The following is a 27,023-nucleotide window of genomic DNA, read 5'->3' as shown; positions in this document are numbered from 1 at the left end:
TTTTTATCTTTGTCTACAACATGTAAAAAATTAAAAATAAATTTTAAATTCCAAGTGAGTGACTAATGTTTTGAAGTACATACAATTTTACATCCCCATGGGTAAACTCTCATGTGAGTTTTAAAAATTATTTTATATTGGATTATAGCTGATTAACAATGTTGTGTTAGTTTCAACTGCACAGCAGAGTGATTCAGTTATACATATACATGTATCTATTCTTTTTCAAATTCTTTTCCCATTTAGGTTATTACAGAGTACTGAGCAGAGGTCCCTGTGCTATACAGTAAGTCCTGGTTGGTTATTTGTTTTAAATACAGCAATGTGTACATGTCAATCCCAAACTCCCAATCTATTCCTCCCCTCCACCTTCCCCACCTGGTAATAATAAGTTCATTCTCTAAGTCTGTGAATCTGTTTCTGTTTTGTAAATAAGTTCACTTATGTCATTTATTTTTAGATTCCACATATAAGCAATATCATATGATATTTGCCTTTCTCTGTCTAACTTACTTCACTTAGTATGATAATCTCCATGTCCATCCATGTTGCTGCAAATGGCATTATTACATTTTTAATGGCTGCATAGTATTCCATTGTAAATATGTACCATATCTTTTTTATCCATTCATCTGTTGATGGGCATTTAAGTTGCTTGGACATTTAAGTTGCTTCAGTGTCTTGGCTATTGTAAACAGTGCCGCAATGAACATTGGGGTGAGTGTATCCTTTTGAACCCAGTATTTCTCTGGATATGTGCTTAGGAGTGGGATTGCTAGATCATATGGTAGCTCTATTTTTATTTTCTTAAGGAACCTCCATAGTGGCTGCACCAATTTACATTCCCACCAACAGTGTAGGTGGTTTCCCTTTTCTCCACACCCTCTCCAGCATTTATTGTTTGTAGACATTTTGCTGATGGCCATTCTGAATGGTGTGAGGTGATATTTAATTGTAGTTTTGATTCACATTTCTATAAAATTAACGATGTTAAGTATATTTTCATGTGCTTTTTAGCCATCTGTATGTACTCTTTGGAGAAATATCTATTTAGGTTTTCTGCCCACTTTTTAATTTGTTTGTTTTTTCTTTTCTGATATTGAGCCACATAAGCTGTTTGTAAATTTTGGAGATTAATCCCTTGTCAGTCGCATCATCTGAAGATATTTTCTCCCATTCTGTGGGTTGTCTTTTTGTTTTGTTTATGGTTTCCTTTGCTGTGCAAAAGCTTTTGAGTTTAATTAGGTCCCATTTATTTATTTTTGTTTTCATTTCCATTACTCTAGGAGACAGAACAAAAAGACATTGCTGCAATTTATGTCAAAGAGTGTTCTGCCTATGTTTTCCTCTAAGAATTTTATAGTATCCGAACTTACATTTAGGTCTTTAATCCATTTTTGAGATTATTTTTGTGTATGGTGTTAAAGAATGTTCTAATTTCATTTTTTTTACATGTAGCTGTCAAGTGTTCCCAGCACCACTTATTGAAGAAACTATCGTTCCTCCATTGTATAGTCTTGCCTCCTTTGTCATACATTAATTGACCATAGATGCATGGGTTATTTCTGGGCTTTCTATCCTCTAAGATCAGGAATAAGACAAGAATGTCCACTCTCACCAATTTTATTCAATGTACTGATAGTTTTGAAAGTCCTAGTCATGGCAATCAGAGGAGAAAAAGAAATAAAAGGAATCTAAATTGGAAAAGAAGAAGTAAAACTGTTGCTGTTTGCAGATGACATCATACTGTACATAGAAAATCCTAAAGACGCTACGAGAAAACTACTAGAGCTCACCAATGAATTCAGTAAAATTGCAGGATACAAAATTAATACACAGAAATCTGTTGAACTTCTATACACTAATAATGAAAGATCAAAAAGGGAAATTAAGGAAACCCATTTACCATTGCATTAAATATTATAAAATACTTAGGAATAAACCTACCTAAGGAGGCAAAAGACCTGTACTCCAAAAACTATAAAACACTGATGAAAGAAATCAAAGATGACACAAACAGATGGAGAGATATACATGTTCTTGGATTGGAGGAATCAATATCATGAAAATGACTATACTACCCAACGCAATCTATAGATTCAATGCAATCCCTATCAAATTACCAATGGCATTTTTTTTCACAGAACTAGGACAAAACAATCTTAAAATTTGTATGGAGGCACAAAAGATCCCAAAACTCACAGCAATCTTGAGAAAGAAAAACGGAGCTGGAGGAATCAGTCTCTCTGACTTCAGACTATACTACAAAGCTACAGCTATCAAAACAGTATGATACTTGCACTAAAACAGAATTGTAGATCAATGAAACAGGATAGAAAGTCATGTGATGCTAAAAGTTGTCAATTGGACATTTCTTAGCATTAAAATTTTCTTTCTTATGTTGTCATTATATCTGTCTCCTTTTACATATCACTATGGATCCTAGTTAAATAATCCTCTCAGACATTGTGAAAGTGACATTATTACTTGGGCAAACCAAACAAGTCCAATATATTTTATATGTGATAACTTTTCACATATTTGGAGAGAGCTCTTATGTCCTGCAGGAAACTTCTTATTCTGGATAAATGAACAGAAGTATTTCAAATATTTATCATATGACAATGTGTCTAATTTCATCACTATCCTCACTATATTTTAATTTGTTTAATGCTTGAAAAAAAAAGTGATGCCTTATGAGGAAACCAATATTCCAGATATTGACTCCAGAATGTAAATCAAGAAAGAATATCTCATCCATTATTGCAAATATTGTACTCAAGTTAAAGTCATAATATCACGTTAATATTTTTTGGCTGTCATGTCATATTTTTATCACACTCAGTTCATTTTCAATGAAAAGCCATTGAATCTTTATTATGTGGGTTGTTGAAAAGCCTTTCTTATGCATTTCATGGATATTTTCCCCTTTTCAAGCACAGAAATATTTTATTTATTTAATATTACATTTATTCTTTTTTTCCCATCAAAATTATTTGGACATTGATGATGACAATAATATATTGTTTCAATATGTGTCACTGGGAGTAATGTCAGCAAAATGGCAAACTAAAAGCCTCCAAGCTCTTATTTCCTCACAGAAACATTTTTAAAAATAATTAAAAAACAACAACAAGTAGAAACTGAGCTAGTTTATCAGTGCTCTGAAAAACATTCAAAGCCTTACAGCAACAAATCAAACACCCAATTTAAAAAAAGCTATCAATCATTTTGGAAAGTTTTGTGGTGTTTTTACCCATTCCTGCTTTACACCCTTCTTGCTGTGGTAGCTGTCTTTGTCTTCAAGTGAAGCAGCCTGGTTGCTAATTATTTCTCTCAAACTAGAGGAAGCTGAGCAGAACTTATTTGCAAATTATTGTGTAGAGTTCTTCTAATCTGTCTGGCGTCTACCTAACTACTGACGAAAAATGCACATCTCTGTTTTGCCTAATGTAGATCTCATTCAGAAAATGCAATGGGCACTTTTGAAAGTTTCAGGATGGTCTAAAGACCCAAGAAATTTGGGGCAAAAGATTATGGGTGTCTCAGGACATACAATAAACTATCTAAGAAAGAGGAGAATCTGAGCTGGGACTCTTTGATAAATTACAATGTTCAAAGCAGCCATGCAAACTGAGAAATTTAGAAAGCCATGAACATGCCCAGGCAAGATACATGTTCAGACAAGACTTTAGAAGCTAATCTGTCAGGTTGGGCTGATACTTATGGTCAGAAAAGCCTAGCTAAGTGTGAAGTGACCCAGCACTGATAAAAGCAGAAAAACTTGGAGAGGTGATTTTTTTTTTTTTTGCTTCTCTCTTTTATATTTTTTGTGTTTTGGTTTGTTTCATTTCCTTGCATCCAAGGAAATTTCTGTCAATCATTAACTGAACATGAAGGAAAAGAGTCATCACTAATAACACATGACACAAAATATTCTATGTAAAAATAGTTTGGAAAGGTCTAAAAAAACAGACTACTACAGTCTGTAACAAGCACTGAGGAAGGAGGAAAATCTGATTTTCATAGTTGCAACATTATAATAGTCAAATACCAAATTTTCTATATGAAGTCTCAAGGCATATGAAGACACAGGAAAACATGGCTCATTCAAAACAACAAAATAAACATGCTAATACCCCTGAAGAAGACTGGACATCAGACACACTAGACAATAACTTTGATACAACTATATTAATTATGTACAAAGAGCTAAAAAGAACACATACAAAGAACTAAAGGAAATCAGAAAAATGACATATGAACAAAATGAGAATATCAACAAACATGTAGAAACTATATAAAAGGAACCAAACAGAAATTCTGGAGATGAAAATTACAATAACTAAAATACAAAATTCACTAGAGGAGCTCAACTACAATTTTGAGCAGGCAGCAAAAAGAATCAGAAGACTTGAAAGTAGGAAAATGAAAACTGTTGAGTCTATGGAGCAGGAAGAAAAAAGATGGAGAAAAAGTAAACAGAACCTAAGGGATTTGTGGTATACCTCCAAGTGGACCAATATATACATTATTGGATTCCCATAAGGAAAAGAGAAAGAAGAAACAGGGAGGTAATTTGGAGAAATTATGGTGCCAAACTTCCTAACTTTGATTGAAGGACATGAATCTACAAAGTTCAAAGTTTAACAAACTCCAAATATTCCAAAATGATAAGAATGAGACACATTAAAATCAACTGTTGAATACCGAAGACAGAGAAGGACAGGAAAAATGACCCTTTACATATAATGGACACTCTATAGGATTATCAGCCAATTTCTCATTCAATATCTTGGAGATCAAGTGGAGATGGAATTATATTTAAAGTACTGAAAAAAAACTATCAGCCAAGATCTCTACATCTGGCAAAATTGGCCTTTAAAAATGAGGGAGGGGCTTCCCTGGTGGTGCAGTGGTTGAGAATCTGCCTGCTAATGCAGGGGACACGGGTTCGAGCCCTGGTCTGGGAAGATCCCACATGCCGTGGAGCAACTGAGCCTGTGAGTCACAACTACTGAGCCTGCGCGTCTGTAGCCTGTGCTCCGCAACAAGAGAGGCCTCGACAGTGAGAGGCCCGTGCACCGCAATGAATAGTTGTCCCCGCTCGCCGCAACTAGAGAAAGCCCTCGCACAGATACGAAGACCCAACACAGCAAAACATAAATTAATTAATTAATTAATTTTTAAAACATGAGGGAAAAATTAAGACATTCTTAGAAAAACAAAACGTGAGGGATTAAAGAGGCCAAGAAGTCCCACAATCTGCCATCTGTAAGCTGGAGAACCAGGAAAGCCATTGATGTACTTCAGTCTGAATCTCAAGGCCTGAGAACCAGGGGAGCCAATAGTGTAAGTCCCTGTCTGAATCTGTAGGATTGAGGACTAGTAATTCTGATGTCCAAGGACAAAAGAAAATGGGTGTCCTAGTTCAAGCAAAGAATGCAAATTTGACACTCCTCTGCCTTTTTGTTCTATGCAGGCCCTCAGTGGATAGGATGATGCCTACCTACATTGGTGAAGGTGATCATCTTTACTCAGTCAACTGAATCAAATACTAATATCTTCCATAAACATCTTCATAGACTCACCCAGAAATAGTATTATATTTACCAGTTATCCAATCATCCCGTACCTCAGTCAGGTTAACACATAAAGTTAACCATCACAACCATCACAAGTCCATCCATTGTCAACTTGACACCCATACACATCTCTTTAAACCTCACTTAATCTCCAGATAAATACAATAACAAGGATATAATTCCACGTAACATGATACAACTATCCTCACAACCAAAAATTCACTAATCTCTTCCCCAGAAGAGGGGGTAAAGTTCTTGAGTGGTCTTTATGCTTATCCTGATACCCTGTTTAAATAAATACTATGATGTAAAATTAACAATATTAAACACTGATAGAAAATAAATACATCTTACATTACATGATAAGGGAACAAGAGAGGAAATAAAACAAAGGTATTTGCTCAATATATGTATATACACACAAAAATGTATTCATAATATTTTTCATAATATAAAGAGGAAATTCACCTTCCTCATGACACAGTCCTAGATCCTGTAACTTGTAACATGGTTGTAGCTTGTATTTGTTAACTACCTTATTCTACTATCCCTTTGGTATTGCTTTTGCCTTCAGCAATGATCTCAGCTGGTCCTGATTTTTCACCTGGTGGGGTGACCCAAATCCTTATTCCTTAAGGGTCTGGGCTATTGTTAGTCCCTCCTGGATTGAGCTGTAGTTTTCCACTAACCTTAATCACAGGACATGGTAATACTAAAATACACCCTGTGTGATCTCCTGTAATCCAGATATGCTTTCCTTTGCCCCTATTATGGAATAGTAGTATAATTTACCCTTAGTAGACTGGATCAATCACCCTAGCTGACACCATTATTCCTTTTTTTGCCCTTTGATTCAGAGGCATTAAGTATCCCAGTGTGGTCAGGTGACATTCTTAGCTTCCAGTGTAATGAAATCATTACTGTTTCTCCTGGTATAAGTATTCCTCCCTCTGGAACAAATACCTCTATGCCAGAAAAGCATAAGGTTGCAGGACCAGGAAGCAAAATTTTTGCTAGTGGGTCACTAGGGGTATTAGTGAGTAGTGCCACTCCCATTTTCATTGCTTGATACCTGGATCTGTGAATCCTGGCTATGGGAGAAATAGCACCATATATTGAATGCTTATTCAAAGCATATACACCCTTCTGGAGAAGCTTTATCCAATGCTGTGATGTACTGCCACCTAGATGGCACAGATACTGAGTCTTCAAAGGCCATATCACCATTTGATCACACCAGCTGTTTCAAGATGGTGGGGAACATGATAAAACCAGTGAAGTATATGAGTATGAGCCCATTGCCACATTTCTTTTGCTGTAAATTGATTTATTTGAGCAGAAGCAATGCTATGTGCTATATAATGACTGTAGATAAGGCCTACTGTAAGTCCATAGATGGTAGTTTCGGCAGAAACAATGCATGCATAGAAGAAAATTCCATATCTAGAGTGTCTATTCCAGCAAGAACAAAACACTGCCCTTCCATGACAGAAGCTGTCCAATATAATCAACCTGCCACCATGTAGCTGACTGATTGCTTCAGAGAATGGTGTCATATGAAGAATTCACTGTTGGTTGCTAAGAGCAGATTGGGCATTAATGGTGTCCATAGTAAGATTGGCATTATTTTTTGTTGTTCAATATTAAATCACTTTTTTATATAAATATAGTTGATCACAATATTATATTAGTTTCAGGTGTGCAACATACTGATCTAATATTTTATAGATTATACTCCTTTTAAAGTTATTACAAAATAATGACTATATTTTCCTGTGCTGTACAATATATCCTTCTTGCTTATTTATTTTATACATAGTCGTTTGTGTCTCATAATCCCATACCATTATCTCATCCCTCCCGCATTTCCTCTCCCCACTGGTAACCACCAGTTCGGTCTTTATATCTGTGAGTTTGTTTCATTTTTTTAATATATGTACCTTCCTTCAATTTATTTTTTAGATTCCACATATAAGTGATTAACATACAGTGTTTATCATTCCCCGTCTGACTTATTTCACTAAGCATAATATTCTCTAGGTCCATCCATGTTGCTGCAATTGACAGAATTTTATTCCCTTTATGGTTGAGTAATAGTCAATTCAGTGTGTATAGATACAGAGATAGAGACACAGTTGATATATGTATATACCACGTGATATATATATATACCACGTATTTTTATCCTTCATCTGTTGATGGGAATTTAGGTTGCTTCCATTTCTTGACTGCTGTAAATAAAGCTGCTATTAACATTAGGGTCCATGTATCTTTTTTTTTTTTTTTTAATTTTATTTCTCGGAGTACTTTTTTTTTTTTAATTAATAGCTACTTTCTTTCTTTCTTTCTTTCTTTCTTTCTTTCTTTCTTTCTTTCTTTCTTTCTTTCTTTCTTTCTTTCTTTCTTTCTTTCTTTTTAGCTGTGTTGGGTCTTCGTTTCGTGCGAGGGCTTTCTCTAGTTGCGGCAAGCAGGGGTCACTCTTCATTGTGGTGCGGGGGCCACTCGTCATCACGGTGCACGGGCCTCTCACTATTGCGGCCCCTCCCATTGCGGGGCACAGGCTCCAGATGCGCAGGCTCAGCAGTTGTGGCTCACGGGCCCAGTTGCTCCGCGGCATGTGGGATCTTCCCAGACCAGGGCTTGAACCCGTGTCCCCTGCATTAGCAGGCAGATTCTCAACCACTGCACCACCAGGGAAGCCCCCATGTATCTTTTTGAATGGGTGTTTTCATTTTCTTTGTTTACATACCCGAGCATAGAATTTCTGTATCATATGGTACTTCTATTTTTAGTTTTGGATGAACCACCAAACTGGTTTCCACAGTGGTTACAACAATCAACAAGCCCATCAACAGTATACTAGGGTCCCCTTTCCTCCACATCCTCAAACAACATTTGTTATTTGCACACATTTTGATGATAGCCATTTTGACAGGTGTGGGGTGATATTTTTGTTTTGATTTACATTCCTCTGATAATTAGTGATGTTGAGCATTGTTTCATTATCTGGTTAACCATCTATATATCTTCCTTGGAAAAGTGTCTATTCAGTTCTGCCAGTTCTCTAGTTGGGTTCTTTGGTTCTTTGATATTGAATTTTATGAGCTGTATATAAATTTAAATATTAATCCCTTATCAGTCATATTATTTATTTATTTAACTTTTTTTTTTTTATTGGGGTATAGTTGTTTTACAATGACGTCTTAGTTTCTACTGTACAGTGAAGTGGAGTTCCCTGTGCTATACAGCAGGTTCTCATTAGCAATCTATTTTATACATATTATTGTACATAAGTCAATCCCAATCTCCCAATTCATCCCACCCACCCCTTTCTCCCCTTGGTGTCCATACGTTTGTTCTCTACATCTGTGTCTCTCTTTCTGCCTTGCGAACCAGTTGATCTGTACCATTTTCTGACATTCCATATATATGCGTTAATATATGATATCTGTTTTTCTCTTTCTGATTTACTTCACTCTGTCTGACAGTCTCTAGGTCCATGCATGTCTCTACAAATGACCCAATTTTTTCCTTTTTATGGCTAAGTAATATTCCATTATATATATGTACCACATCTTCTTTATCCATTAGTCTGTCGATGGACATTTAGGTTGCTTCCATGACCTGGCTATTGTAAATAGTGCTTCAATGAATATTTGGGCACATGAGTCTTTTTTTAATTATGGTTTTCTCTGGGTGTATGCCCAATAGTGGTATTGCTGGGACATATGGTAATTCTATTTTTAGTCTTTTAAGGAACCTCCATACTGTTCTGCATAGTGGCTGTATCAATTTACATTCCCACTAACAGTGCAAGAGGATTCCCTTTACTCCACACTGTCTCCAGCATTTATTGTTCATAGATTTTCTGATGATACCCATTCTAACCGGTGTGAGGTGATACCTCACTGTAGTTTTGATTTGAATTTCTCTAATAATTAGTGATGTTGAGCATCTTTTCATGTGTTTTTTACCATCTGCATGTCTTCTTTGGAGAAAAATCTATTTATGTCTTCTGCCCATTTTTAGATTGGATTGTTTGTTGAGCTGCATGAGCTGTTTATATATTTTGGAGATTAATCCTTTGTCAGTTGCTTCATTTGTAAATATTTTCTCCCATTCTGAGGGTTGTCTATTCATCTTGTTTATGGTTTCCTTTGCTGTGCAAAAGCTTTTAAGTTTCATTAGGTCCCATTTGTTTATTTTTGTTTTTATTTCCATTACTCTGGGAGTTGGGTCAAATAAGATCTTGCTGTGATTTATGTCAAAGAGTGTTTTTCCTATGTTTTCCTCTAAGAGTTTTATAGTGTCCGGTCACACATTTAGGTCTTTAATCCATTTTGAGTTTATTTTTGTGTATGGTGTTAGGAAGTGTTCTAATTTCATTTTTTAAATTATTATTTATATTTTGGCTGTATTGGGCCTTCGTTGCTGTGTGAGCTTCTCATTTGTTTTATTTTATTTTATTTTACTTTATTTATTTATTTTAACAGCCACAATAGCTTATTTACAATTGAACTCTTTATAAGATATTTACAAGACAACCAATTTAACACATCAGAAATGGTATCAAAAATATGAATTACAGCACAGACAACAGTATGAAATGGGCATAAAACAAAGCTGAGGTGGACAGACAAGCAATTTCTCATTTTAATTTATTAAAACTAGCTTAAACTTTGTTAAAGAAAGAAACAAAGAGCTATGTTTTAGAAGAATTTCAGGGCCTTCAGTTGAAGATTGAATTTCACAGTGTTGTACCCCATGTAGGGAAAAAATAAAACTAATTTTCCCCCCACAATCTAACACACTGTAATTTTGCTCTTGGAACTTCTCTTGTTGCAGAGCATGGACTCTAGGTGACCAGGCTTCAGTAGTTGTGGCTCGCAGGCTCTAGAATGCAAGCTCAGTAGTTGTGGCACATGGGATTTGTTGCTCTGTGGCATGTGGAATCTTCCTGGACCAGGGATCGAACCCATGTCTCCTGCATTGCCAGGTGGATTCTTAACCATGGCAGCACCAGGGAAGTCCCCAATTTCTTTCTTTTACATGTTGCTCTCCAGTTTTCCCAGCAGCACTTATTGAAGAGACTATTTTCCATTGTATATTTTTGCCTCCTTTGTCACAGATTTGTTGAACATAGGTAAGCAGGTTTATCTCCGGGTGTTCTATCTTGTTCCATTGATCTATATTTGTTTTTGAGCCAGTACCATATTGTCTTGATTACTGTAGCTTTGTTGTATAGTCTGAAGTCAGGGAGTCTGATTCCTCCAGTTCTGTTTTCTTTCTCAAGATTGCTTTGGCTAATCAAGGTCTTTTGTGTCTCCTTAAAATTTTTTTAGTTTTTTTGTTCTAGTTCTGTGAAAAATGTCATTGGTAATTTTATAGGGATTGCATTGAATCTGTAGATTGCTTTGGGTAGTATAATCATTTTGAAAATATTGATTCTTCCAATCCAAGAACATGATATATATCTCCATATGCTTGTGTCATCTTCGATTTCTTCCATCAGTGTCTTATAGTTTTCTAAGTACAGGTTTTTACCTCCTTAGGTAGGTTTATTCCTAGGTATTTTATTCTTTTTGTTGCATTGGTGAATCGGATTCATTCCTTAATTTCTCTTTCTGATCTTTCATTGTTAGTATATAGAAATGCAAGAGATTTCTGTGCATTAATTTTGTATCCTGCAACTTTACCAAATTCATTGATTAGCTCTAGTAGTTTTCTGGTGATATCTTTAGGATTTTCTATGTATAGTATGATGTCATCTGCAAACAGTGACAGTTTTAGTTCTTTTCCAATTTGGAATAGTTTTCTTTCTTTTTCTTCTCTGATTGCCATGGTTAGGTCTTCCAAAACTATGCTGTATAATAGCACTGAGAGTGGACATCCTTGTCTTGTTCCTGATCTTAGAGGAATTGCTTTCAGTTTTTCACCATTGAGAATGAAGTTTGCAGTGGGTTTGTCATATATGGTCTTTATTACATTGAGGTAGGTTCCATCTATGCCCACTTTCTGGAGAGTTTTTATGATAAATGGGTGTTGAATTTTGTCAAGAGCTTTCTCTGCATCTATTGAGGCTATCATATGGTTTTTATTCTTCTATTTGTTAATATGGTATATCACATTGCTTGATTTACATATATTGTAGAATCCTTGCATCCCTTGGATAAATCCTACTTGATCATAGAGTATGATCCTTTTAATGTGCTGTTGGATTCTGTTTCCTAGTTTTTTGTTGAGGATTTTTGCATCTATATTCATCAGTGATATTGGTCTATAATTTCCTTCTTTGTGACATCTTTGTCTGGTTTTGGTATCAGGGTGATGGTGGCCTCATAGAATGAGTTTGGAAGTGTTCCTTCATCTGCAGTTTTTTGGAAGAGTTTGAAAAGGATGCGTGTTAGCTCTTCTCTAAATGTTTGATAGAATTCACCTTTGAAGCCGTCTGGTCCTGGACGTTTGTTTGTTAGAAGATTTCTAATCACAGCTTCAATTTCATTACTTGCGATTGGTATGTTCATGTTTTCTATTTCTTCCTGGTTCAGTCTAAGAAGGTTATAGCTTTCTAAGTATTTGTATATTTCTTCCAGGTTTTCCATATTATTGGCGTATAGTTGCTCATAGTAGTCTCTTATGATGGTTTGTATTTCTTCAGTGTCTGTGGTAACTTCATTTTCATTTCTAACTTTATTGATTTGAGTCCTGTCCCTCATTTTCTTGATGAGTATGGCTAAAAGTTTATCAATTTTGTTTATCTTCTCAAAGACCCAGCTTTTAGTTTTATTGATCTTTGTGATTGTTTTCTTCATTTCTTTTAAATTTATTTCTGCTCTGATCATTACGATTTCTTTCCTTCTAACTTTGGGTTTTTTGTTCTTCTTTCTCTAGTTGCTTTAGGTGTGAGGTTAGGTTGTTTATTTGAGGTTATTCTTGTTTCTTGAGGTTGGATTGTATTGCTATAAACTTCCCTCTTAGAAGAGCTTTTGCTGCTTCCCATACATTTTGGGTCTTCATTGTCATATTTCTCTCAGTATTTTTTGATTTCCTCTTTGATTTCTTTAGTTATCTCTTGGTTATTTTGTAATGTATTGTTTAGCCTTCATGTGTTTGTGTTTCTTACAGTATATTCCTGTAATTGATTTCCAATCTCATAGCATTGTGGTCGGAAAAGATCCTTGATATGATTTCATATTTCTTAAATTTACTGAGGCTTGATTTGTAACCCAAGATGTGATCTATCCTGGAGAATGTTCTGTGTACAATTGAGAAAGAAGTTCATTCTGCTGTTTTCAGATGGAATGTACTATAAATATCAATTAAATCTATTGGTCTATTGTGTCATTTAAAACTTGTGTTTCCTGGTTAATTTTCTGTCTGGATGATCTGTCCATTGGTGTAAGTGAGGTGTTAAAGTCTCTGACTATTATTGTGTTACTGTCAATTTCTCCTTTTATGGCTGTTAGCATTTGTCTTATGTATCAAGGTGCTCCTTTGTTGTGTGCCTATATGTTTATAATTGTTATATCTTCTTCTTGGATTAATCCCTTTATCATTATGTAGTGTCCTTCCTTGCCTCTTGTAACATACTTTATTTTAAAGTCTATTTTATCTGATATGAGTATTGCTACTCCAGCTTTCTTTTGATTTCCATTTTCATAGAATATCTTATTCCATCCCCTGACTTTTATTTCCTATGTGTCCCTATGTCTGACATGGGTCTCTTGTAGACAGCATATATTTGGATCTGGTTTTTGTATCCATTCAGACACTCTGTGTTTTTGATGGGAGCTTTTAATCCATTCACATTTAAGGTAATTATCGACATGTATGTTCCTATTACCATTTTCTTAATTGTTTTGTGTTTGTTTTTGTAAGTCCTTTTCTTCTCTTGTCTTTCCTGCTTAAAGAAGATCCTTTAGCATTTGTTGTAGAGCTGGTTTGATGGTGCTGAATTCTATTAGTTTTTGCTTGTCTGTAAAGCTTTTGATTTCTCTGTCAAATCTGAATGATCTTCTTGCTGGGTAGATTTATCTTGGTTGTACGTTTTTCCCTTTCATCACTTTAAATATATCTTTTCACTGCCTTCTGGCCTGCAGTGTTTCTGCTGTAAAATGAGCTGATAACCACATGGAGATTCCCTTGTATGTTATTTTTTGCTTTTCCATTCCTGCTTTTAATATTTTTTCTTTGTATTTATTTTCTGATAATTTGATTAATATGTGTCTCAGCCTGTTTCTCCTTGGGTTTATTGTGTATGGGACTTTCTGCACTTCCTGCACTTGCTTGACTATTTCCTTGTCCATGTTAGGGAAGTTTTCAATTATAATCTCTTCAAATATTTTCTCAGACCCTTTCTTTTTCTCTTCTTTAAGTGGGACCCCTATAATTTGTATGTTGGTGTATTTAATGTTGTCCCAGAAGTGTCTGAGAGTGTCCTCACATCTTTTCATCTTTTTTTTTTTTTCTGCTCCATGGCAGTGATTTCCACCATTCTATCTTCCAGATCAATTTTCTGTTCTTCTGCCTCAGTTATTCTGCTATTGATCCCTTCTAGAGTATTTTTAATTGCAGTTATTTTGTTGTTCATCACTGTTTGTTTGCTCTTTAGCTCTTCTAGGGTTAAACGTTTCTTGTATTTTCTCCATTTTATTTCTGAGATTTATGATCATCTTTACTATCATTACTCTGAATTCTTTTTCAGGTAGACTGCCTATTTCCTCTTCATCTGTTTGGTCTTGTGGGTTTTTACCTTTCTCCTTCGTGTGCTGCATATTGTTCACTCATGCCAGGGAGAGGGAGGGATATGGCAGTCACAATTGGGATATGTAGGAAGTGCCTACGGTGGCAGAAGCTGGCAGGAAGTTGCTACAGCCTGAGGTGCACCGTGCATTCTCCCAGGGAAGTTAGTCCCGGATTGCAGGACACTTGGCAGTGGGGGGCTTCACAGGCTCCCAGGAAGATGTGGGGAGTGACCTGCACTTGCTCACAGGAAACTTGGTAACAGTGGCAGCAGCCATCACACCCCCCTCTGGGGTCCTAATTAACAGCCGTGGCTCATGCCCACCTCTGGAGCTCACGTAGTTGGTGCACTGCCATCTGTGAGCACATGGAGCAAGAAGCTCCTATGGCGGGCCCACCCCTCTCCTCACACCCAGCAAAAATGGTCTCTTGCCTCCTTGGTAGGCCCAGGTCTTTACCTAGACTCCCTCAGCTGTGGCATACTAACCCTCTCAGGCTGTCTTACGAAGCCAACCCCAGTCCTCTCCCTGGGGTCTGACCTCCAAAGCCAGAGCCTCAGCACCCAGCCACCACCTGCCCCGAGCAGATAAGCATCTCAGGCTGGGGAGTTCTGTTTGGCACCAATCCGCTGTGCTGGATTCTCTCCACTTTAGCCTCTGCACGCCTGTTGCTGCTCTCTCCTCTAAGGCTCTGAAGCTCTCCCATCCCCACCAGTGAGGGGGCTTCCTAGTGTGTGGAAACTTTTCCTCCTTCACAGCTCTCTCCCAGAAACAAAGGTCCATTCTGATTCCTTTGTCTCTCTCTCTCTTTTTATTTTTTTTTCTTTTTTCTTTGCCTTACACAGTTATGTGGAGATTTTCTTGCCTTTTTGGAAGTCTGAGGTCTTCTGCCAGCATTCAGTAGGTTTTCTGTAGGAGTTGTTCCACATGTAGATGTATTTGTGGGGAGGAAGGTGATCTCCACGTCTTACTCCTCCACCATCTTGAAGGTCCTCTGGTCATATTATTTAAAAATATTTTCTTTCAATTCGATTGGTTGCCTTTTTATTTTGTCACTGATTTTCTTCACTCTACAAAAGCTTTTAGGTTTAATTAGATCCTATTTGTTTATTTTTGCTTTTATTTATTTTGCTCTAAGACACAGATCCAAAAATTATTGCTACTATTTATGTCAAAGAGTGTTCTGCCTATGTTCTCTTCTAGGAGTTTTATGGTTTCAGGTCTTACTTCCTTCTTTTACATGTAGTCTCCAGTATTCTCAGCACCATGTATCGAAAAGACTCTTTTCTCCTCATTTGTCATAGATCAATTGATCATAAGTGAGTGGGTTCATTTCTGGTCTCTCTATTCTGTTTCATTGATCTATGTCTGTCTTATGCCAGTACCATGCTGTTTTGATTACTATAGCTTTGTTGTACAGTCTGAAGACACAGGGCATGATACTTCCAGTTTTGTTCTTTTTTTTTCAATATTGCTTTGGAATTCAGGATCCTTTGTGGTTCCATATAAATTTTAGGATGCTTTTCTACTTCTTTGAAAAATGTTATAGGCATTTTTATAAGGATTGCATTAAATCTGTAGATTGCTTTGAGTAGTATGGTCATTTTAACAATTTCAATTATTCCAATCCAAGAACACATATAGCTTTTCATTTCTTTGATTCATTTTCAATTTCCTTCATCAATATTTTATAGGCTTCAGAGTATAGGTTTTTTACCTCCTTGGATATATTTATTCCTAGGTATTTTATTCTTTTTGATACAATTGTAAATGGGATTGTTTCCTTAATTTCTATTTCTTATAGTTCATTATTGGTATATAGAAAATATATATATTTCTGTATGTTAATCTTGTACCCTGCATCTTTACTGAATTCATTTTTTACTTCTAATAGTTTTTTTTTGTGGAGAATTTAGAGTTTTCTATATACAGTGTCATGTCATCTGCAAATAGTGACAGTTTTACCTCTTCCATTCTAATTTGAATGTCATTTGTTTCTTTTTCTTGTCTGATTGCTATGGCTAGTACTTCCAATATTGTGTTAAATAGAAGTGGCGAGAATGTGCATCCTTGTTTTGTTCCTGATTTAAGAGGAAAATATTTCAATTTCACTATTGAGTATGATGTTAGCAGTGAGTTTTCATAAATAGCTTTTATTATGTTGACATATGTTCCCCCTATAGCAACTTTAATGCAAGTTTTTATCATGAATAGTTGTTGAATTTTGCCAAATGCTTTTGTCTGCATCTATTGAGATTACCATGTTTTTTATCCTTCTTTTTGTTAATGTGGTATATCAAATTGATTGATTTGTGAATACTAAACCACCCTTATATACCTGGAATAAATCCCAATTGATCTGGTTTTTGATACGTTTTATATTTTGTTGAATTCTGTTTGCTAATATTTTGTTGAGGATTTTTGCACCTATATTCTTCAGAGATATTGGCCTATACTTTTCCTTTTTTGTAGTGTCTTTGGTTTTGCTATCAGGGTAATGGTGGTCTTTTAGAATGAATTTGGGAGTCTTCCATTATCCTTTTTTATTTTATATTTTTATTTATTTTATTATTTTTTAAAGTAGTTTGAGAATGATAGGTACTAGCTTTACTTTATATGTTTGGTAGAATTATTCTATGAAGCTGTCCTGTGTTGGACATTGTGTGGAGTTTTTTTTTTTTTTAATTAGAAATTTAATTTAACTACTTGTAATTAGTCTAATCGTATTGTCTATTTCTTCCTGATTCAGTTTGGAAGGTGGTATGATTCTAGAAATTTGTCTGTTTCCTTTAGGTTGTCCAATTTGTTGGCATGTAACTGTTTGTAGTGTTCTTTTATCTTTTTTTTTTTTTTGTTATCTCTATGGTATCAGATGATATTTCTCCTCTTTCATTTCTTACTTTGTTTATTTTCATTCTCTCTCTTTTATTCTTGGTTAGCCTGCGTAAAAGTTTATCAATTTTGTTTATCTCTTCAAAGAACCAGCTCTTGGTTTCCTTGTTTATTTCTATTGTTTTTTGATCTCTATTTTATTTATTTCTTCTCTGGTCTTTATTATTTCCTTCCTTCTTCTGATTTTGGCATTTGTTTGTTCTTATTTTGCTAATTCCTTTAGATGGAAATTTAGGTTGTTTGAGATTTTTCTTGTCTCTTGAGGTCGGCCTCTATTGCTATGAACTTCCTTCTTATAACTGCTTTTGCTGCTTCCCATAGATTTGTGAAACTTGCTTCCTTTTTCATTTGTCTTGAGTTATTTTCTGATTTTCTCTTTGATTTCTTCATTAACCCATTGTTTTGTTTTTTTTGTTTTTTTTGTTTTTTGTAGCATGTTTTTTAGTCTCTACATGTTTGTGCTTTTCACTTTATCCTTCCTGTAATTAATTTCTAGTGTCATACCATCATGGGCAGAAAAAAAATGCTTGATATAATTTTAATCTTCTTAAATTTGTTGAGACTTGTTTTGTGGCCTAGCATGTGAACTATTCATGAGAATGTTCCATGTGCACTAGAAAAGAATATGTATTCTGTTGTTTTTGAAGGAAATGTCTTGTACATATTTATTAGGTCTAATTGGTCTTGTGTGTGAGTTAAGACCACTGCTTCATATTGATTTTCTGTCTCACTGATCTGTTCATTGATGTAAGTGTAGTGTTAAAATCCCCCATCATTGTGTTATTGTCAATTTTTCCCTTTATGTCTGTTAATGTTTGCTTTATATTTCTAGGTGTTTCTATATTAGGTGAATATATGTTAATGAATGTTAAATCATCTTCTTGTATTGATCCTTATATTATTATATAATGCCCTTCTTTGTCTTTTGTAATAGACGTTATTTTAAAGTCTACTTTTCTGATATGAGTATTACTACTCCAGCTTTCTTTTCATTTCCATTTACATGAATTATCTTTTTCTATCCTTTCACTTCCATTCTGTATGTGTCTTAGCTCTGAAGTGAGTCTCTTATAAGCAACATATAGATGGGTCTTGATCCTTAGCCTTTACTATATATTTGCCTTTACTAATAGGACTGTTCCTTTTCTATAGGTACTTGATTCTTATTATAGTCTTTTCTTTTCCACATAGAGAAGACCCTTTAGCATTTCTTTTAGGGTAATTTGAGTATTGATAAACTCCTTTAGTTTTTGCTTGTCTGAGAAGTTCTTGATCTCTCCTTCAATTCTAAATGATAATCTTGCTGGGTGGAGTATCCTAGGTTGCAGGTTTTTTACTTTTAGCTCATTAAGTATATCATGCCACTATGTTCTGGTCTTCAAATTTTCATCAGAAAAATCAGCTGATAGCCTTATGGGAGTTCCTTTGTATATGATTCTTTGTTTTTCTCTTGCTACCTTAGAATTTTCTCTTTTTCTTTAACTTTGGCCATTTTAATTATGATATTTCTTGTTGTGTTCCTGTTTGGTTTCATCTTGTTTGAGATTGTTTGTGCTTCCTCTACCTGGATATCTGTTTCCTTATTTAGGTTTTGGAAGTTTTCATAATTTCATTAAATACATTTTTGAACCCCTTCTGTCTCTTTTTCATTCTGGGACCCCTATAATGTGAATGTTGGTATGCTTGAAGTTATGCCAAATATCCCTTTAACTGTTTTAATTTTTTAATTTGTTTTTCTTTTTGTTGTTCTAATTAGGTGATTTCCATTATTCAGTCTTCCAGATCACTTATGCACTTTTCTGTACCACCTACTCTGCTGTTCATTCCTTCTAGTGTATTTTTCATTTTATTGTATTCTTTGGTCCTGGCTGGTTATTTTTTATATTTCTAATCCCATGTTAAACTTCTCACTGTGTTCATTTACTCTTTTTCCTAAATAAGTTTGCATTAGTATTACTAATACTTTGAATTATTTTCTAGTTGTTTATTTCTCTTTTATTAGTTCTTTTTAGGGGAGTTTCTCTTGATCTTTTAATTGAGACAAATTCCTCAGTCTTCTCATTATGCTTATCTTTGTCTCTATGAAATTAGGTAAAATAGTTACCTATTCTGTTCCATTCTTCTTAGTGTCTATTTTTATGCCAGCACCATACTGTTTGGATTACTATAGGTGTGTCATACAATTCGAAGTCAGGAAGTGTGATGCCAAGACCTTTGTTCTTCTTGCTAAATATTGTTTTGGTTATTCAGGGTCTTTTGTGATGCCATGTGAATTTTTCGATTTTTCTTATAATTTCTGTGAAAAATTCCATTGAAATTTTGATAACTATTGCACTGAATCTGTAGATTGCTTTGAGTATTATGAACATTTTCACAATATAAATTCTTCCACTTCATGAACAATAGATATGATTTGCATAATTGCTCTAGCTAGGACTTCCAGCACTATGTCATATAGAAGTGGTGAGAATGGTCACATTTGTTTTCTTCTTGATCTTAGAGGAAATGCTTTCAGTTTTTCATCATTGAGTATGATTTTGGCTGTGGTATTGGCATATATGGCCTTCATTATATTGAAGTATACATCCCTTCTATTTTATTTCTCTCTTTAGTTCTGTTAATATTTACTCTATATATTAAGATGTTCCAATGTTGGGTGCATATATATTTACAGTTGTTATATCCTCTTGTTAACTGACCTCCCTTTATCATTATATAATGACCTTCTCTGGATATAGAGAAAGTTTTTGACTTAAATACTGTTTTGTTTGATATAAGTACAGCTCTTTCACTTCTATTTTTATGGAATATCTTTTTCTATCCCTTTACTCTTCCATCTATGTGTATCCTTAGGTGAGCCTCTAATAGGCACTATATAGTTTGGTCTCTTTTTAAATTTATTCAGTCTCTATATCTTTTGATTTGAGAATTCAATTCATTTATCTTTAAATTAATCATTAAAGGGTAAGGATTTACCATTGCCATCTTATTGTTTTCTGGCTGTTTTGTAGTTCCTCTGTTTCATTTTTCCTCTCTTTATGTTTTTTTTTTTGATTTGATGATTTTCTGTAGTTGTATGCTTTGATTATTTTTTCTTTACAATATATGTATACACTATAGATTTTTGCTTGTTGGTTACCATAAGAATTTCACAAAATATCTTATAATTATAGCTGTCTATTTTAATCTAGTAACATGTTAAATTTGATCACATACAAATACTCTAGCCTTTTCTCCTCATCATATTTTTTGGTTTTGGTATCACCACTTACATCTTTTTATATTGTGCATACATTAACAACTAACTTAGTACTTATGTTCTTTTTAGTTTTATGCTAGTTATGTGATTTTTACACCACAATTACTGTATTAGTGTTTTCTGAACTTGTGTATACACTTTCATTTTCTAGTGAGTTTTATACTTTCATATGTTTTCATGTTTCTAATTGACATTCTTCATTTCAGCTTGAAGAAATACCTTTTAGTATTTCTTGTATGTCAGGTCTAGTAATGCTTAACTCCCATGATGGCTAACTCCTGTTTTGGGGTGGGGGGGCGATTGTCTACATATCTTCTTCATTCTTGAAGAGCTTTATGTTATGTCATATTCCTGGTTGTCAGGGTTTTTTTTTTCCTTCAACACCTTAAAAATATCTTCCCTCTCTCTTCTGGCCTGCATTTGTTCTTTTGTGAAATTGCCTAGAGCTTTAAGGGGGTTCCTTTGTATTTCGTGAGTCTCATTTCTCTTAGAAGTTTCAAAATTCTTTTTACTTGATTTTTACTCTTGATTATGTGTCTTGGTGAAGTCATCTTTATGTTGAAACTCTTTAGGGCATTTTGAGCTTCATGTACCTGGAAGTCCATATGTCTCTCCATTTTGGGGAAGTTTCCAGCCATTATTTCTTCCAGGAATATTTCTCCATCTGTTCCTCTGTATTCTACTTCTGGGATTTCCATAATATTTATATTAATAATGTTTCTTATATTCCACAAATTCCATAAGCTTTCTCTACTCTTTTTTATTCATTTTTCTTTTTTCCTTTGATTGTATATATTTTCAAATAACTTGCCATTATTGTAAATTATTTTTTTCTGCTTGATAAAGTCTTATGTTGATATCCTCTATTTTAAAAAAAAAATTAATTGTTTACGTTTTTAGAGCAGTTTAAGGTTCAAGGCAAAATTGAAGGGAATGTACAGGAATTTCTCATATATTCCTTGCCCCCCACATACATAGCTTCTTCATTTATCAACATCCCCCACTAGAGTGATACATTTGTAACAATTGATGAACCCATGTTGACACATTATTAACACCCAAACTCCATAGTTTCCATTAACATTCATGCTAGGTGTTGTACATTGTAAGTGTTTGGAGAAATGTACAATGACATATACCTAATATTATGGTATCATACAGCATATTTTCACTTACCTAAAAGTCACTTGGCTCCACCTATTTAATTTTTCTCCCCCGGGTAAACCTGCAGCTACTGTCCTTTTTACTGACGTCATAGCTTTGCCTTTCCAGAATGTCATGCAGTTGAAATCATACATTGTGTACACTTTTCAAATTGGCTTCTTTCATTTAGTAAAATGCACTTAAGTTTCCTCCATGTCTTTTCATAGCTCAATAATTTATATATTTTCAGTGTTAATTAATATTCCATTATCTGGTTATACCACAGTTTATTTATCCATTCACCTTCTGACGAACATTATGGTTGCAATCATGATATGACAGTTATGAATAAAACTGCTCTGAACATCCTTGTGCAGTTTTTTAGGTGGATGTAAGTTTTCATCCCTTTGGATGAATAACAAGATGTGTGATTGCTAAATTGTATGGTAAGAGTATGTTTAGTTTTGAAAGGAACAACCAAAATGTCCTCCAAAATGGCTGTACTATTGTTCATTCCCACCAGCAAGTAATGAGAGTTGTTACATCACATCTTCACTAGTATTTGGTATTATCAATGTCCTGGATTTTGGCCTTTCTATAGGTGAATATTGCTATCTTGTTATTTGTATTTGCCTTTCTCTGTTGACCTATAATGTAGAGTATATTTTTATATGCTTTTTTGCCATCTATATGTCTTCTTTGGTGAAGTGTCTGTTGAGATCATTTGCACATTTTTAAATTATTTGTTTTCTTATTGTTGAATATTTAGTATTCTTTGTATATTTTGGATAGCAGTCCTTTATAAGACTTCTTTCACAAATACTTTCTGCCAGTATGTGGAATGGCTTCTCATTTGCTTAACATTATCTTTCAGAGAAGGAGTTTTTAATTTTATTAATTAATTAATTTTTATTTATTTTTATTGAAATATAGTTGGTTTACAATGTTATTTTGTTTCAGGGGTACAATATAGTGACTTGAAGTCTCTATAGATTATACTCCATTTAAAGTTATTATCAAATATTAGTTGTATTCTCTGTGCTGCACATTATATGTTTGTATCAATAATTTATTTAGTACCTAATAGTTGTACTTCTTAATCCCCTTCCCCTATGTTGCCCACCCACCTTCTCCTCTCTCTGCTGCTAACCACTAGTTTGTTCTCTGTATCTATGTGTCTGTTCTAGTTTTGTTATTTTCATTTGTTTGATTGTTTTTAAAATTTCACATATAAGCGAAAATATACAGTATTTTTCATTCCCAGTCTGACTTACTTCACTAAACATAATACACTCCAGGTGCATCCATGTTGTTGCCAATGGCAGCATTTCATTCTTTTAATGGCTGAGTAATATTCTATTGTATATATTACAACTTCTTTAACCATTAATCTGTTGATGGACTGTTAGGCTGCTTCCATATGTTGACTATTGTAAAGGATGTTCACATGAATATTGAGGTGCATGTACATTTTAGAATTAGTGTCTTCATTTTCTTTGGATATATACCCAAGAGTGGAGTTTCTGGATCACATAGTAGTTATATTATTAATTTATTTAGGAATCCTTATACTATTTTCCTTAGTGGTGATATCAATTTATATTACAACAACAGTGAACTAGGGTTTCCTTTTCTCCACATCTATGACAATATTTATAATTTGTTGTCTTTTTGATGCTAGCCATTCTGACGGGTTTGAGGTGATAAGTCATTTTGGTTTTGATTTGCATTTCTCTGATACTTAGGGATGTAGAACATCTTCTCTCCTGCTTGTTAGCCTTGTGTATGTGTTCTTTAGCAATATAACTGTACAGGTCTTCTGCTCATTCTCTTAATCAGATAGTTTTTTTAAAATATTGAGTTTTATGAGCCCTTTATAAATTTTAGATATTAACCCACTTATCAGACATATGATTTGTAAATATTTTCTCCAATTCAGTAGGTTGTCTTTTCATTTTGTTGACTGTTTCCATTGCTGTGCAAAAAATTTTAGGATTAATTAGGGGCCATTTGTTCATTTTTGCTTTGGTTTCCCTTACCTGAGGAGAAAAATCTGTATATATATTGCTAAGATTTATGACAAAGTGTGCCCTATCAATGTTTTCCTCTAGATGTTTTATGGCTTACAGTCTTACATTCAGGTCTTTAATTCACTTTCAGTTTATATTTGTATATGGTGTGAGAAAATATTTTAATTTTATTCTTTTACATGTAACTGTCAAGTTCTCCCAACACCACTTATTGAAGAGACTGTCTTTTCACCATTGTATATTTTTGTCTACTTTCTCATAGATTAATTGACCATAAATATGTGGGTTTATTTCTGTACTCTCTGTTCTGTTCTCTTGACCTATGTGTTTGTTCTTTGTGCCACTACCATGCTCTCTGAACTATTGTAGCTTTGTAGTACAGTCTGAAGTCAGGGAGTGTGATAGCTCCAACTTTATTTTCTCAAGATTACTTTGGCTATTTAGGATATTTTGTGGTTCCATACAAATTTTAGAATTATTTTTTCCAGTCCTATGAAAAATTTCATGGGTGTTTTTATAGAGATTGCATTAAATCTATAGATTGCTTAGGTAGTATGGACAATTTGACAATATTAATTGTTCCATTTCATGAACACAGTATATCTTTTAATTTCCTTGTATCATTTTCAATTTCCTTCACCAATTTATTAGGGTTTTCAGAATATAGGTGTTTCACCACCTTGGCTAAATTTATTCCTAGGTGTTTTATTCATTTTGAGGCAATTTTAAATGGGATTGTCTTCTTGCCTTCTTTTTCTGAGAGTTAATTATTAGTACATGGAGAAGCAATAGATGTCTGTATGTTAATCTTGTATCCTGCAACATTACTGAATTCATTTATTAGTTCTACTAGTTCTCTTGGTGGAGACTTTAGGGTTTTCTTTATATAGTATCATATCATCTGTAAATAGAAACAGTTTTACTTCTTCCTTCCAATTTGCATTATTTTATTTCTTTTTCTTGTCTGATTGCTGAGGCTAGAATTTCCAATACTCTGTTAAATAGAAATGTTGAGAATGATCATTTTTAGTTTGTTCCCGATTTTAGAAGAAAAGCTTTCAATTTTTCACTATTCAGTATGATGTTAGTTGTGACCTTTATTATGTTGAAGTATGTTCCATTTATACCAACTTTGTTGAGATTATTTATCATGACTGGTATTTTGAATTTCATCAAATGTCTTTTCTGCATCTATTGAGATCATGATCTGTTTTGTATTCTTCTTTTTGTTGATGTTGTGTATCTCATTGAATGACTTGCAGATATTGAACCATCCTTGCATCACTGAAATAAGTCCCACTTGATCTTCATGTATGACTCATTTTATATACTGTTGGGAATTATCTGCTAATATTATGTTGAGGATATTTTGCATCTATATTCATCAGGGATATTGGCCTATAATTTTCTGTTTTTATAGTGTCTTTGTCCAGTTTTGGTATCAGGGTAATGCTAGCCACATAGAATGAATTGGGGAGCATTCCCTTCCCTTCAATTTTTTTTTTTTTTTTTTTTTTTTGCACTAGTTTGAGAAGGATAAGTATTAACTCTTTTATATGCTTGCAAGAATTCTCCTATGAACCTGTCTGGTCCTAGACTTTTGTTTGTTGGGAATTTTTGATTACTGATTCAATTTCTATGCTAGTATTCAGTTTGTTCAGATTATCTATTTCTTCCCAGTTTGTATGTTTCTAGGAATTTATCCATTTTTTCTAGGTTGTCTAAGTTTTTGGCATATAACTGTTCAGAGTGGTCTATTATGACTGTTTGTATTTTGTGATATCTGTTGTAATTTCCTCTCTTTCATTTCTTGTTTTGTTTGAGTCCTCTCTCTCTCTCTCTTTTTTTTTTTTTTTTAAGGAGCCTGGCTAAAGGCTTATCAACTTTATTTATCTTTTCAAAAATAACTCTTGTTTTTATTAATTTTTCCAATTGTTTACTTGACCTCTACCTATTTCCTCTTTGATCTTTATTGTTTCTTTCATCTGCTGACTTTGGGCTTTGTTTGTTTTTATTTTTCTACTCCTTTAGATGGTAAGTTAAGTTGTTCATGTGAGATTTTTCTTGTTTCTTGAGGTAGACATTTATTACTATAAACTTCTTTCCTAGAATTGCTTTTGCTGCAGCCCATAGATTTTGGAAAGTTGTGTTTTTATATTTATTTTCTCTAGTTATTCCCCATTTCCACTTTGATTGATTCATCGATCCATTGATCCTTTGGGTCTTTTAGTAATATTTTGTTTAGTCTCTACGTGTTTTTTTTCCATTTTCTTCCTTTAATTGTTTTCTAGTTTCATACTGTTGTGGTTGGAAAAGATGCTTGATATATTTACTATTATCTTAAATTTGTTGAGACTTATTTTGTGGACTAGCACATGATCTATCCTGAAGAATGCTTCATGTGCAGTTTAGAAGAATGTGTAGTCTGCTGTTTTTGTATGAAATGTCCTGTATATATTTACAAGTCTAACTGTTCTAGTGTGTCGATTATTATTGTATTATTGTCAATTTCTTCCTTTATGTCTGTTAGTATTTTCTTTATATACTTATGAGCTCCTATATTAGATGCATATATATTTATGAATGTTACATCTTCCTTTTACTGTTCCCTTTATCATTAAATAATGCCCTAATTTTTCTTGTATTACAGACTTTGTTATAAAATCTACATTGTCTGTCATATGTTACCCTATAACAGACAAAAGCTACCCTAGCTTTCTTTTCATTTCCATTTGCATGGAATATATTTTTCCATCCCCTCACTTTAAGCATGTGTGTGTGTTTCTTTACCTTTAAAGTGAGCCTCTTGTAGGCAGCATATTGATGGGTCTTTTTTTAAAATCCAATCAGCTACTCTATGTCTCTTTAGTGGAGAACTTAGTCAATTGACATTTCAGTGCTTATATATCAGTTTTTACTTGTTGACATTTTGTTACCTGTTTTCTGGTTGTTTTTTGTAGTCTTCTCTGTTCTTTATTATTTTCCCTTGTGGTTTGATGATTTTCTTTAGTGATATGTTTGTGTTCCTTTCTCCGTAGTTTTTGTACATCTGTTGTAGGTTTTTGATTTGTGGGTACCATGTATTTCATATATGTTGACCTATACCTGTATCTACTTTTTTAAGACTGATAATCATTTGAGTTCAAACACTTTCTAAAGGCTCTATGCTCTTTACTCCCCACTCCATGTTTTGTGTTTTTGATGCCTTATTTTACATCTTCATGTCTATGCCTTTACTGTTTATTGTAGTTATAGTTCATTTTACACTTTTTGTTTTTTAACATTTGTACTAGCTCATTTAAATGTTTGGTCCATAGCCTTTATTTGCTGTTACCAGTTGGATTTTCCCCTTCCTTTAATTTCTTATTTCTTT

General features: G+C 34.0%; 2 long non-coding RNA genes across 2 annotated transcripts in view; one reads left to right on the top strand and one right to left on the bottom strand.

The window, feature by feature from the left end:
- Positions 1–27,023, top strand: part of LOC309620858 — a 491,448-nt gene that overhangs the window by 95,192 nt on the left and 369,233 nt on the right. The gene's annotated exons all lie outside the window — the stretch shown is intronic.
- The window catches only part of LOC309620819, a 208,928-nt gene continuing 183,004 nt past the window's right edge, over positions 1,100–27,023 (bottom strand). Inside the window, exon 2 of the long non-coding RNA XR_014239667.1 lies at positions 1,100–19,969. This is a non-coding gene — a long non-coding RNA (uncharacterized lncRNA). The remainder of the gene's footprint in view (positions 19,970–27,023) is intronic.

Source organism: Balaenoptera borealis (genome assembly GCF_965194805.1).
Source record: "Balaenoptera borealis genome assembly, chromosome: X".
NCBI classification, from domain to species: domain Eukaryota; kingdom Metazoa; phylum Chordata; class Mammalia; order Artiodactyla; family Balaenopteridae; genus Balaenoptera; species Balaenoptera borealis.
Note: the sequence above shows the minus strand (reverse complement) of the source record. Positions and strands in the feature narration are given on the sequence as shown.